General features: G+C 40.0%; 1 protein-coding gene across 3 annotated transcripts in view; it reads left to right on the forward strand.

The window, feature by feature from the left end:
- The window catches only part of LOC126457450 (transcription initiation protein SPT3 homolog), a 114544-nt gene that overhangs the window by 9142 nt on the left and 91842 nt on the right, over window positions 1-13560 (forward strand). The gene's annotated exons all lie outside the window — the stretch shown is intronic.

The raw sequence follows: 13560 nt of genomic DNA on the forward strand, positions 1-13560 counted from the left end.
TGTTGTCAGGTGCAGCAGGCTGAACGGGTCCCATGAAGCTTGTCAGACTAGCAGGAACCTAGATCTCATGAAGCTTGCCAGACTAGCAGAAACCCAAGTTGGCCTGCTTTAACCACTGTGCTTCAGTACATGTATACTTGTGTGTCTCCATTGCAGCAGGTTGAGCTGCTTTAGTGGTTGAGGCAGAGATAGGAGCAGGCAGGCTGGAAATAAAATTTGTACACCTGATTTCAACAGGACAAAGCTTATCATAATGCAGCAACCTCCCATGCATGCATTGCAGCTTTGAACACTCTGCCATGGGCAGCTGCTTCACCCAGTCTCTGCCCGATCGATAGTGTGTGGGGTGCCATTAAGCATTTCATCGGGACTCACTTCCACCCTCTGATACATGAGAAATGTGCATCCAGGTGCAAGCAGCATGGGATGCAGTATCATAGGACTACATCAAAGACCTGTAGAACTCCATGCTGTGATGTCTGGACACTTGTATTCACAGCCACGGGGGCTCGGACACCATAGTAACATGTACATTTTGTGGCCATGTAGCGCAATAAATGTTAATCTTTCAGAGGTGAAACTGTAATTATTCTGTATGAGTGATACTATCTACCTGCTTGCATCACAATCTGCCTTGTCCTTCTGAGTTCAGCTCTTATTCTGACGATCAGTGTACTTTGATCCTATGGGTCGGAATGTCACACAGTGCAGTTTTCACATTGGGTCAATTCGACAAAGTGGTGTTTCTCTTTTGGATGTTGAGCATCTGTTCATATACCTATTCCATGGACATTCTACCTCCAATTATAGCAGAAACAATGAAGTTTCAATCTTGGCGAGGAACACAAATTTTTAGCATCAAACATCTGTTGTGTAAGGTCTCAGTGCTGACTGCCATGAGCCCTCATTACAGCAGAGCCAGACATGAAAAAATACAATTTTGGGGAAAGGAACCATTTTCAGTGTGATTTGGTTTACTTCTTCATTCAGGGATCCTCCCACAATGATACAAGATTTAAAAAATCTTGAATTCTTGGTGCTCCGCAGCTTGAAGATATTCATTAAAGGACTTCTTCCATGCAGCATGAACTCTGCTACAAATGTTTGTGTCAAAATTGGTTTTTGGGTTTATAACTCATCATCAGTGGCATTTTATGTACCTCTTTAGCACTGACATGCATGTCAGTTAATACAACAGGGTATGGAATCGGTTCTTTCACGTAGTATACGGGTTGTCTTGTATGTTGCTGCTGTCAGATGTTAGGCAGTGACAATTCTTGATTTCTTTTGACATAACTGTCATGTAGTGTAAACATGGAACTGGCAAATAAACATTTGTAATGCAGCTAATGTTGTATAGAAAATGTCCTTAAAGAGAGAGAGGATTTGTCACCATAATACAATGAAAATAAATATCTCAGAATATACATATACATAGAATATGTAAGTAAGCTTTTATGAGGATATAACTGGTAGTCAGCCATGGCCTTAATGAAGGAACCACCCTGGCATTTGCATGAAACCGTTTAGGAAAAATTATTGAAAACTTAAATCAGGATGACAGGAAAGAGCAAACTCCATCCTCCCAGATATATCATTGTCTTATCAACTGCACTGTCTCATTCAGTTTGTCTGTATTGGACAGTGTTCTTTTGATTTACACATACTTTTCTCCAGATAACTTATCATATGGAACCAAGTTTTGTATTTCATCATCACATACACTAAGGATTTTGTATTTCATTGTTGCATACACTAAGGCCGCCCACTGGTGACTCGTGAACCATGAACATGGTGCTATGCCCCTTGCACTAGCTTATATCTATTTGGAAAACTGCTTCTAGTCCCTTAAACATGCAACTATGTCTTCTGTAATAATCATGTCCTCGCCTCAATCTGTCTGAAGAAACTGAGTCAGTATCCCATCATACTGAGTGAGGTGTTGAACTTGCTGTATATCTCAGCACATAATTTTCTTGTCAAGTGTGACATTGTGATCATATATTGTAAAGTGTAGGGTGTTGCTCTGTCATTATCAACCACTACTCTGAGTCCTCTAAGTAATCTTTAATTGTGTAGTGTGCATTACTTGTGAAGAATGTATTAGCAACCTTTTTGAGCATATGTGTGTATCTCCTTGGGCAGTTTATTATTCGATTTCATTCCTTGATAGAAAATGCTGTGTTGAATTTGTTATTTTTTTATATGGTGTTTCACCAGTGACTAATGTTATCAGCAAAAATAACTTTTTCGCTTTGTCTTATCCTACTGGAAAAGTCACAGGTGAACAGACAGAATTTGGCCCAATACACTACCCAGATGGATGCCTGTGTTTGTGTGTTTCTTATCTGACAACTGTTTTACTAAAATATTATTATCAGCGGGCATGTCAACTATCTCTACCTTTTGTGCTCTGTTTCCCAGGTAAGACTGAAACCACTAATTTGCTGTTCCTCTTACACCTAGTGCTTGCTGGTTCAGTAATATTTTATAGTCAACACTGTCAGAAGTCCTGGACATGTCTAAAAATATGCCTGTAACATCATCATTGTTATCAGGAATTTAAAGTACCACTCTGTTAACTTTATGGCCAGATTTGCTTCACCCACTTTGGAAACCAAACTGTGCCTCATTAAAAACATTACACTTGAAACTTCCTGGCAGATTAAAACTGTGTGCCAGACCTCGACTCGAACTCAAGGTACTGGCAGAAGTAATGCTGTGAGGACAGGGCGTGAGTCGTGCTTGGGTAGCTCAGTTGGCAGAGCACTTGCCCGCAAAAGGCAAAGGTCGTGAGTTCGAGTCTCGGTCCGGCACACAGTTTTAATGTCAGGAAGTTTCATATAAGCACGCACTCAGCTGCAGAGTGAAAATCTCATTCAAGATTACACTTACTCGCGTAACTCTTAGCATGTCTTTCATGAGTCATCCAGTTATTTTTTTAGAGTGCAGATAATAGTGAAATTTGCCTGTAGTTTTAAATACTGCCTGCATGACCTTATTTTTTTACTGAGGGTACAACTTGTGCATGCTTTTAGAATTCTGAAAAAATATCTGAACTATATGAGCCATTTACTATGTTTGTTAATGGGCTTGTGTACATGCCTTCAGATCAGTGTCTGATTCTCATCTATACCTGCTGACTTCCCATTTTGTAATTTCTTCTTGACTTCAGGCCCTGTTGTGGGAAACATCATCACTGTGCCAGCTGTTTTGTAATTCATCATGAGTGCTACATGTTTTTAGGTAGATTTTGTTGCAACTTCTCTAAACTACCAGGCATTTATGAAATTTTCAAATTTCTGAGGATTTTCTATTACTCTACACCAATCTTTGATTTGCATGTTGTTATACTTGTCTGTCTTTTTCCAGTTTCATGTTTTATGACACTCCATACTACTTGGCTTTTATTTTCTGCATTACATATTATTTTGTAACTGAATGATTTTTTTTGCAACAAGCAGTACCCTCCTGTAGGCTACACTTTCTAAATCAGTGATAGTAATTTAGGAACTGTGGATTCATTTAGCACTTTTATAAATAACTGACAAATTTGTCTGGGAGGTCCTCCCAATGCCTGCAGTTGTCAATCTATTTTCCTGAGCTGCTACTGACGAAGTGGCAACTTTTGAGAATGTTTTTTGAAAAATTAATTTAAACAATTTGCAGAATTTAGACAACTTGGTGTCTACATTCTTTTCCATTTACAGTTCCTTAAAGTTGTCAGTGCCCTAGAGAAGTCAAGCATTTTGCATTCTGATAAGATCTTTTTTGTAGGCCTGCAGTTTCTCCAGGTTTTACCAAGCCTGCTTTTAGCTTTAATATTTGATAGTAATGATAAGAAAGGCCAAGTTCTTTTATAAATACTTTACAGTTTTCCCTGCCGATGTCTGTAAAATTACGTGATCTAAGATTGATGCCTCCCCCCATGAACCATGGACCTTGCCGTTGGTGGGGAGGCTTGCGTGCCTCAGCGATACAGATAGCCGTACCATAGGTGCAACCACAACGGAGGGGTATCTGTTGAGAGGCCAGACAAACGTGTGGTTCCTGAAGAGGGGCAGCAGCCTTTTCAGTAGTTGCAAGGGCAACAGTCTGGATGATTGACTGATCTGGCCTTGTAACAATAACCAAAACGGCCTTGCTGTGCTGGTACTGCGAACGGCTGAAAGCAAGGGGAAACTACAGCCGTAATTTTTCCCGAGGGCATGCAGCTTTACTGTATGATTACATGATGATGGCGTCCTCTTGGGTAAAATATTCCGGAGGTAAAATAGTCCCCCATTCGGATCTCCGGGCGGGGACTACTCAAGAGGATGTCGTTATCAGGAGAAAGAAAACTGGCGTTCTACGGATCGGAGCGTGGAATGTCAGATCCCTTAATCGGGCAGGTAGGTTAGAAAATTTAAAAAGGGAAATGGATAGGTTGAAGTTAGATATAGTGGGAATTAGTGAAGTTCGGTGGCAGGAGGAACAAGACTTCTGGTCAGGTGACTACAGGGTTATAAACACAAAATCAAATAGGGGTAATGCAGGAGTAGGTTTAATAATGAATAGGAAAATAGGAATGCGGGTAAGCTACTACAAACAGCATAGTGAACGCATTATTGTGGCCAAGATAGATACGAAGCCCACACCTACTACAGTAGTACAAGTTTATATGCCAACTAGCTCTGCAGATGACGAAGAAATTGAAGAAATGTATGATGAAATAAAAGAAATTATTCAGATTGTGAAGGGAGACGAAAATTTAATAGTCATGGGTGACTGGAATTCGAGTGTAGGAAAAGGGAGAGAAGGAAACATAGTAGGTGAATATGGATTGGGGGACAGAAATGAAAGAGGAAGCCGCCTGGTAGAATTTTGCACAGAGCACAACATAATCATAACTAACACTTGGTTTAAGAATCATGAAAGACGGTTGTATACATGGAAGAACCCTGGAGATACTAAAAGGTATCAGATAGATTATATAATGGTAAGACAGAGATTTAGGAACCAGGTTTTAAATTGTAAGACATTTCCAGGGGCAGATGTGGACTCTGACCACAATCTATTGGTTATGACCTGTAGATTAAAACTGAAGAAACTGCAAAAAGGTGAGAATGTAAGGAGATGGGACCTGGATAAACTAAAAGAACCAGAGGTTGTACAGAGATTCAGGGAGAGCATAAGGGAGCAATTGACAGGAATGGGGGAAATAAATACAGTAGAAGAAGAATGGGTAACTTTGAGGGATGAAGTAGTGAAGGCAGCAGTGGATCAAGTAGGTAAAAAGACGAGGGCTAGTAGAAATCCTTGGGTAACAGAAGAAATATTGAATTTAATTGATGAAAGGAGAAAATATAAAAATGCAGTAAGTGAAACAGGCAAAAAGGAATACAAACGTCTCAAAAATGAGATCGACAGGAAATGCAAAATGGCTAAGCAGGGATGGCTAGAGGACAAATGTAAGGATGTAGAGGCCTATCTCACTAGGGGTAAGATAGATACCGCCTACAGGAAAATTAAAGAGACCTTTGGAGATAAGAGAACGACTTGTATGAATATCAAGAGCTCAGATGGAAACACAGTTCTTAGCAAAGAAGGGAAAGCAGAAAGGTGGAAGGAGTATATAGAGGGTCTATACAAGGGCGAGGTACTTGAGGACAATATTATGGAAATGGAAGAGGATGTAGATGAAGATGAAATGGGAGATATGATACTGCGTGAAGAGTTTGACAGAGCACTGAAAGACCTGAGTCGAAACAAGGCCCCCGGAGTAGACAATATTCCATTGGAACTACTGACGGCCGTGGGAGAGCCAGTCCTGACAAAACTCTACCATCTGGTGAGCAAGATGTATGAAACAGGCGAAATACCCACAGACTTCAAGAAGAATATAATAATTCCAATCCCAAAGAAAGCAGGTGTTGACAGATGTGAAAATTACCGAACTATCAGCTTAATAAGCCACAGCTGCAAAATACTAACACGAATTCTTTACAGACGAATGGAAAAACTAGTAGAAGCCAACCTCGGGGAAGATCAGTTTGGATTCCGTAGAAACACTGGAACACGTGAGGCAATACTGACCTTACGACTTATCTTAGAAGAAAGATTAAGGAAAGGCAAACCTACGTTTCTAGCATTTGTAGACTTAGAGAAAGCTTTTGACAATGTTGACTGGAATACTCTCTTTCAAATTCTAAAGGTGGCAGGGGTAAAATACAGGGAGCGAAAGGCTATCTACAATTTGTACAGAAACCAGATGGCAGTTATAAGAGTCGAGGGACATGAAAGGGAAGCAGTGGTTGGGAAGGGAGTAAGACAGGGTTGTAGCCTCTCCCCGATGTTGTTCAATCTGTATATTGAGCAAGCAGTAAAGGAAATAAAAGAAAAATTCGGAGTAGGTATTAAAATTCATGGAGTAGAAATAAAAACTTTGAGGTTCGCCGATGACATTGTAATTCTGTCAGAGACAGCAAAGGACTTGGAAGAGCAGTTGAATGGAATGGACAGTGTCTTGAAAGGAGGATATAAGATGAACATCAACAAAAGCAAAACAAGGATAATGGAATGTAGTCTAATTAAGTCGGGTGATGCTGAGGGAATTAGATTAGGAAATGAGGCACTTAAAGTAGTAAAGGAGTTTTGCTATTTGGGGAGCAAAATAACTGATGATGGTCGAAGTAGAGAGGATATAAAATGTAGACTGGCAATGGCAAGGAAAGCGTTTCTGAAGAAGAGAAATTTGTTAACATCCAGTATTGATTTAAGTGTCAGGAAGTCATTTCTGAAAGTATTCGTATGGAGTGTAGCCATGTATGGAAGTGAAACATGGACGATAAATAGTTTGGACAAGAAGAGAATAGAAGCTTTCGAAATGTGGTGCTACAGAAGAATGCTGAAGATTAGATGGGTAGATCACATAACTAATGAGGAAGTATTGAATAGGATTGGGGAGAAGAGAAGTTTGTGGCACAACTTGACCAGAAGAAGGGATCGGTTGGTAGGACATGTTCTGAGGCACCAAGGGATCACCAGTTTAGTATTGGAGGGGAGCGTGGAGGGTAAAAATCGTAGAGGGAGACCAAGAGATGAATACACTAAGCAGATTCAGAAGGATGTAGGTTGCAGTAGGTACTGGGAGATGAAAAAGCTTGCACAGGATAGAGTAGCATGGAGAGCTGCATCAAACCAGTCTCAGGACTGAAGACCACAACACAAGATTGATGCCGAATTTTTTGATGCCCTAGTGGCTGTATTTTCAATTTGTGCCATGCCACAAGTGTTCAGAATATTTTTGAAGTTATTACTAATTTCAGTCTCAACACTTTCATATCTCCATCTATTATTATGTTCATTTTCGAGACTGAGGCTCTTTCCTGGACTACAGTTAATTCAGTTAAGAAAGTGTCCACATTACCAATAGGTGAGTCCTACTCTCACAGAATGAACTTTCAGTTAGTGGCTGTTAATTCAAAATGTTTATCTACACGAATTGTGATCAGATCATCCCTAACTTTAAAATGTGTGCCACCTCTGATATAAATACATGATCCCATGCCCTTTAAGGCAGTTCGACAGTAGCAACTTTCACATTCATAGGATAACAGCACTATATACTGTATTTCATTAGATTAGGTTAATTATTCATTCCATAGACCCACAAAAGAGAGGATGCTCCTGGATGTGGAACATGTCAGATAAACACATTACAAAAATGAAATTAGAAAAACTTGAGTTTCATTAATTTTAATGATCCTCAATCAATAAACAGTAAAATTATGTACATGAATTACAGTTAAACTTCTAATATTTACAGGTTTAATACTTACATCTGCTTTCATTAAATTCATCATTCGCACAGTGGCTAGTTACTTGGCTATTACAACCAAGTATTGTCAAAAATTAAAGTAAATTATTCATTTCAATGATCCTCAGTTAAGAACAGTAAATTATGTACAAGATTTAAAATTAAACTTCCACTATTTACAGACTTATGACTTACATCTGCTTTCCATACATTGGTAGGTAGTTTACTTGGCTGTTGCAACCAAGTATTGTCAAAAATTAAAGTATAATAAATTTTCATTAAAATGGTCTACTGCACTTGTTGACAAATTCATGGATGGAATAAGAGTTGTCCACCAAAAATTCTTTTAATTATGTTTAAATTGTGTATTGTCTGTACACCAGTCCTCTATAATGCATACCACTGTGTTGTTCAGACTGTAATTCAGCTTGAAGCTGGTGTCCTTTATTTTTAAGAGACTGACCATTTTGACAAAGATAAGGTAATTCTGAGCAAGTTTCTGCAGTGAACATTCTGTCTTTTGTAAACAAGTTGAAAAAATCCCAAAATTGCCTCACACACATTCTAGGTAGCCAATTGTCATGATTCATTTTTTTTTTATTTTTTTTATTTTATTATTTTTTTTTTTTTTAAAAAAAACCTGGTCCTGTGACAACAGGCTTTTGGCCACATGTGGCCCCACACCCACCTGCTTTACTCTGTCCACCAACTTCCCTTTTGCAGTCCTGTTGAGTTGAGGACCATGTCTAATGTGAGCCCATCTCCCAACATTCCCCAGTGGTACCAGTGCAATGTGCACTTTGTCAGCAGCCTCCAGCTCTGCACTGGCTCACTGTTCAGCACTACAGAGACAAGGCTGATCGTGCCACCAGAACAGATCAAACATACTCACTTTGGTGCTACCGATTAGCGGAAACTATCTTACTCAGGTCACCACCTATGTTGTACTCCCTGTCCCTATCCGACCTGTTCCCTGCCCCACTCACTATCACTATTTGATCATATTCTGTGAAATCCTTACACAAAGGTCCTAAATCCTCACTCACCTGATCCAGGCCAGCATTTGGCTTGAAAATGTTGGTTACCTTACACTCTTCCTCTAGCTTCTCCTTTGAGGCCCTATACCTCTACCATGACTGCAACCCAGTGACAGTAATCTCACATTAGTGTTATTTACAGATGTTGTGTAGGGATGGACAAGTATATTGAGTAGGTCCGGTGGACGACGGAATACTACTGTGGGAGAGGTGGGAAGGATTTTGGACAGGACATTCCTCATTTCAGGGCACGGCAAGAAGCAGTCGAAATCCTGGTGGAGAATGTAATTCAGTTGCTCTAGTCCTGGGTGGTATCGAGTTACAAGGGTAATGCTCCTCTGTAGCCGGACAGTGGAACTTCGGGAGGTGGAGGGATACTGAATGGATAAGGAACAGGAGATTTGTTTTTGAACAAGGTTGGAAGGATATTTACGCTGTGTGAAGACTTCAGTGAGACCCTCAGTATATTTCAAGAGGAACCACTCATCACTATAGATGCAATAGCCACAAGTGGCTAGGATGTATGGAAGGGACTTCTTGGTATGGAATGGGTGGCAGCTGTTGAAGTGGAGGTATTGCTGGTGGTTAGTAGGTTTGATATGGACAGAGGTACTGATGTAGCCATCTTTGAGGTGGAGGTTAACACATAGGAAGGTGGCTTGTTAGGTTGAGTAGGACCAGATGTAGCAAATGGGGGAGAAGTTGTTGACGTTGTGGAGGAATGTGGATATGTTGTTCTCACCCTCAATCCACACTGCAAAGATGTCATCAATGAATCTGAACCAGTTTAGGGGCATAGGATTCTGGGTGTTTAGGAAGGATTCATCTAGATGGCTCATGAATAGGTTGGTGCCATGCGGGTGCCTATAGCTGTACCCTGGATTTGTTTGTAGCTAATGCCTTCAAAGGAGAAGTAATCATGGCTGAGGATATAGTTGGTCGTGGCGACTAGGAAGGATGTTGTTGGTTTGGAATTCGTCGGGCACTGGGAAAGTTAGTGTTCAGTAACGGTAAGGCTATGGACATTAGGGATGTTACTGTTAAGGGAGGTGGCATCAGTAGTGACGAGCAGGGCACCGTGTGGTAAAGGGACAGGAATGGTGGAGAGGCGGTGGAGGAAATGGTTGATATCCTTTATACAGGAGGATAGGTTCTGTGTAATGGTTGAACGTGTTGGTTTATGGGAACAGAGATTCTCTTGGTGGGGAAGTTACAGAATAAAATTGAGGAAAATGTTAAAATCTCGCAAAATGTGAGCAAAAATGCATGTAATTGGCATACAGGATCAAAAACCACAATTCTCTCCAATACTTTGTATAAAATCCGTCTAAGTGAAGGAAATTAAAAGTTGAATACAAAGTTCGTATGATAATTTGTGGTAATGAACTTCATCAGTTCGTAATAACGGCAAGGAAAAACTCATCAAAAAATTGAATTGTAATTGAGCTGTTTTCTGACATGGTATGACTACAAATTATACCAACTTCCAGGATGGTGGTGTAACTAGGAAGCAACTTCTGTTAATCAATAGAACGAAAAACCAGTACAAGTTGCAAATATCTTATTTTTCACTCAATGACAAGTTGTGGGCCAAGACCCATTTTCAAACCAACACAACAAAGTCGAAAATGGCAGTTCTGAAGATGTTGAAAAACGTGTAATGTACATTACAGTGCATACAGGTAACATTTTTCGATGTCTTCAGAAATTCCATTTTCGACTTTGTTGTGTTGATTTGAAAGCGAGTCTGGGCCTGAAACTAGTCATCAAATTAAAAATAAAATATTTGCAACTTGGACTGGCTTTTTCGTTCGACAAATTATATGTTCAGAACATGTTTTTTTGAGAGACCATCCTTTGTGCTCACCCAGAAAACTGATGAACATGTCGAATTAAACCAAAACATCGCAGCAGCTAAGTGGTTAAACCATAAGCATAAATGCGCACATCTGCTTAGGGCCATAGTTTGTAACCATTGCTGTTATTGTTTAATGCTTTTCTTATGAGCCACACTTCACGTGCTCACCACTGTTAGAGTAACATTTTAGGCTTGATGAAAGAGACAGAGATGTGGAAAAATGAATTTACTCACCCAGTTGATGTTAAAAGTTTATTAGAAGTCAGGTGCTACAGTTTAGTTTCATGGCCTCTACCACTGCTGCCGATCTTTATGATCTACAGTGTATGGTGTGAGTGGTGCAAGGTATCTACATGAGTAGTGTATCTAGTTGTTGCATCTGTATCATGTCAGATTTGAACAAGAAAGTGTTTAAAATTTGCTATCGCAAAACCCTTGTTCTGTTTCCGTGTGACATCTCCATCATAGCACATTATCTGAACAAAAAGTATGTTTTCAGAACTTCAAAAAATGCTCTCAACCCTGCCTGCACTCCCACAGCTGAAGGCCACTCTCTCTCCTCACTTCCAGTAGGTGAGCTCATTTTACGTGTGTTACTGTGGTGTGATGGCTGCGCTGGCTGTTGGGTAACTTAACAAGTCACCAGGCGATAAGAGTAAACTAGCCAGAAATGGGTGACATTTGCTTGGTTATGACCAACTATATTCTTGGAGACACAGTGTCTGAATTTAAAAGGTTGATGATTGAGGTTGTTGCTGAATACAAGTACATCAGAAATACATGCAAAAAGATGAGACTGAGTTGTAAGTAGCACAAGAGAAGGTGTTGGGTGAGGCCGGTTTGTCTCGTAATGGCTGGTCAAGAACACTTTGCGTCGACTATCTCGTTTTGCATTACCACTGCAACCTAGCAATAGTTGTATCATAAATGCGAGGTGAAGCTAAATGTTGCAACTTGTGTTGGTTTGTCGATTACATTAGCGTTTCCTCTCTCACATCTCCCCTCTCCACAATGGCCTAAAATATCCCCTAAATTCTGCCACCATCTGTGGTGTGAACCATATGTCTTTTGAGCCACTTATATCTTGATTGGTCACATCAAATGTCAGTGGGAAGAAAATGGGATGAAGTCAAGTGAGATGTTGAGTAAACTTAGAATCAAAGTAATCCTTACTAGGAAGAAATGTAAAATTTTTAGCACTGATCTTGATTTTTCACAGGGGCTATGAATTTATGGTGCAGAATCATGGAAAACGTAAAATTGGAGAATGTAAAATCGAAGTTCCACTGTATAGCCTACCTACACAAAGGCAGCAGTTGCTGCACATTTCCTACTTCTACACCGTCTTGAGGCTTCACTCCCATCAATTCTGGCAACAGGAACCTATTACTGGCACACACAATGAATCTGTTTGACTGCATCCTCCTCCTGCTAGCCTTGCTACAACTGTTGGTTCCCAACCAACCCTCTCAACACTGTCATGCTTCATCCTCACTCTCTCTCGCCTAGCTTCATCCATGTGATCCAGAAGGGTGCAGATCTTCCTTTCCTGCCCCTCTGTTATCTATTCCTGCTGCATATTTTGCAGTTACAGGAGGGGGCCTCAGGAACCTCCTCGAAATCCTCCCCACTGCATTCCCCCATGGCAGCTTCCACAGTTTCCACTCATGCTAAAATAAAATGTCGACATCAAAGGGAAAAAAGTAATTCGTTAAATTAAAATATTTGAGAAATGTTAGGTTTATTTCACTATGAAGGAAGGTAAACTCCAATGATATGTTGAGTCTGCTACAAGTGGAACTCCATTACTGTCAATTGTATGAACATAAACACTATTGATTTGTGCAAATCCACATTCAGATGTCCTTGAAATCTGAGACACATGATTACACCAGACGTCATTAAAGAGACAAAGTGATTCAGCCCACCATAATTTTGTTTCTCTCTCTCTCTCTCTCTCTCTCTCTCTCTCTCTCTCTCTCTCTCTCTCTCTCTCTACAGCTTCAGTGTTTGAAAGCTGATGTTGTGCTGCAGGGCTTCATTGTCAATACAGTGTGTTTCATCAGTATTTTCATTAAATGCTGTTCTGACTACCTGGCATTGGCGCCAAAACTGTGACTGAAACCTGAAACAAATACTACTAAGGCATATAACAAAATTGTAATGACACTTGTTAAATCTACATCATTGCACAGCAGGCCACTTTACACAATATGCCACAAGTATATAGTATCTATCAAACATGTAGCTTGTCAGTATGGGATTAAGAAATTGCAAAAGCAGCCTAACGCAGAACATTTCTGTCAAATGAAATACAGTTATTAAAGTTCCAAATTCTACCAGTGGAACAGCAATTACTGATAGCAAACGGTCTTTAACTTCACTACGGATCCCACACTGATGAGCAATACTCAAGTATAGGTCGAACAAGTGTTTTGTAAGTCACCTCCTTTGTTGATGGACTACATTTTCTAAGGACTCTCCCAATGAATCTCAACCTGGTACCCGCCTTACCAACAATTAATTTTATATGATCATTCCACTTCAAATCGTTCCGCACGCATACTCCCAGATATTTTACAGAAGTAACTGCTACTAGTGTTTGTTCTGCTATCATATAATCATACAATAAAGGATCCTTCTTTCTATGTTGATTCACAATAATGCCACTGTTTTATTACTTGCTTGAAGTGAAGGTTGTGGTAAAAGTGAGTGTGTTGTAGCATAACCTCAGGCCTAGGTCAGCTTCAAAGACTGACCAGTTGTGAGATCACTAAACTGACAAATGTGGTACAACAAGAAGCTCTTTTTAGAATGAGTGTAATGACAGATTGATCTGTATCCCAGCTTGAGGTCTAGCTTTATTT

This window comes from Schistocerca serialis, chromosome 2 (assembly GCF_023864345.2).
Source record: "Schistocerca serialis cubense isolate TAMUIC-IGC-003099 chromosome 2, iqSchSeri2.2, whole genome shotgun sequence".
NCBI classification, from domain to species: domain Eukaryota; kingdom Metazoa; phylum Arthropoda; class Insecta; order Orthoptera; family Acrididae; genus Schistocerca; species Schistocerca serialis.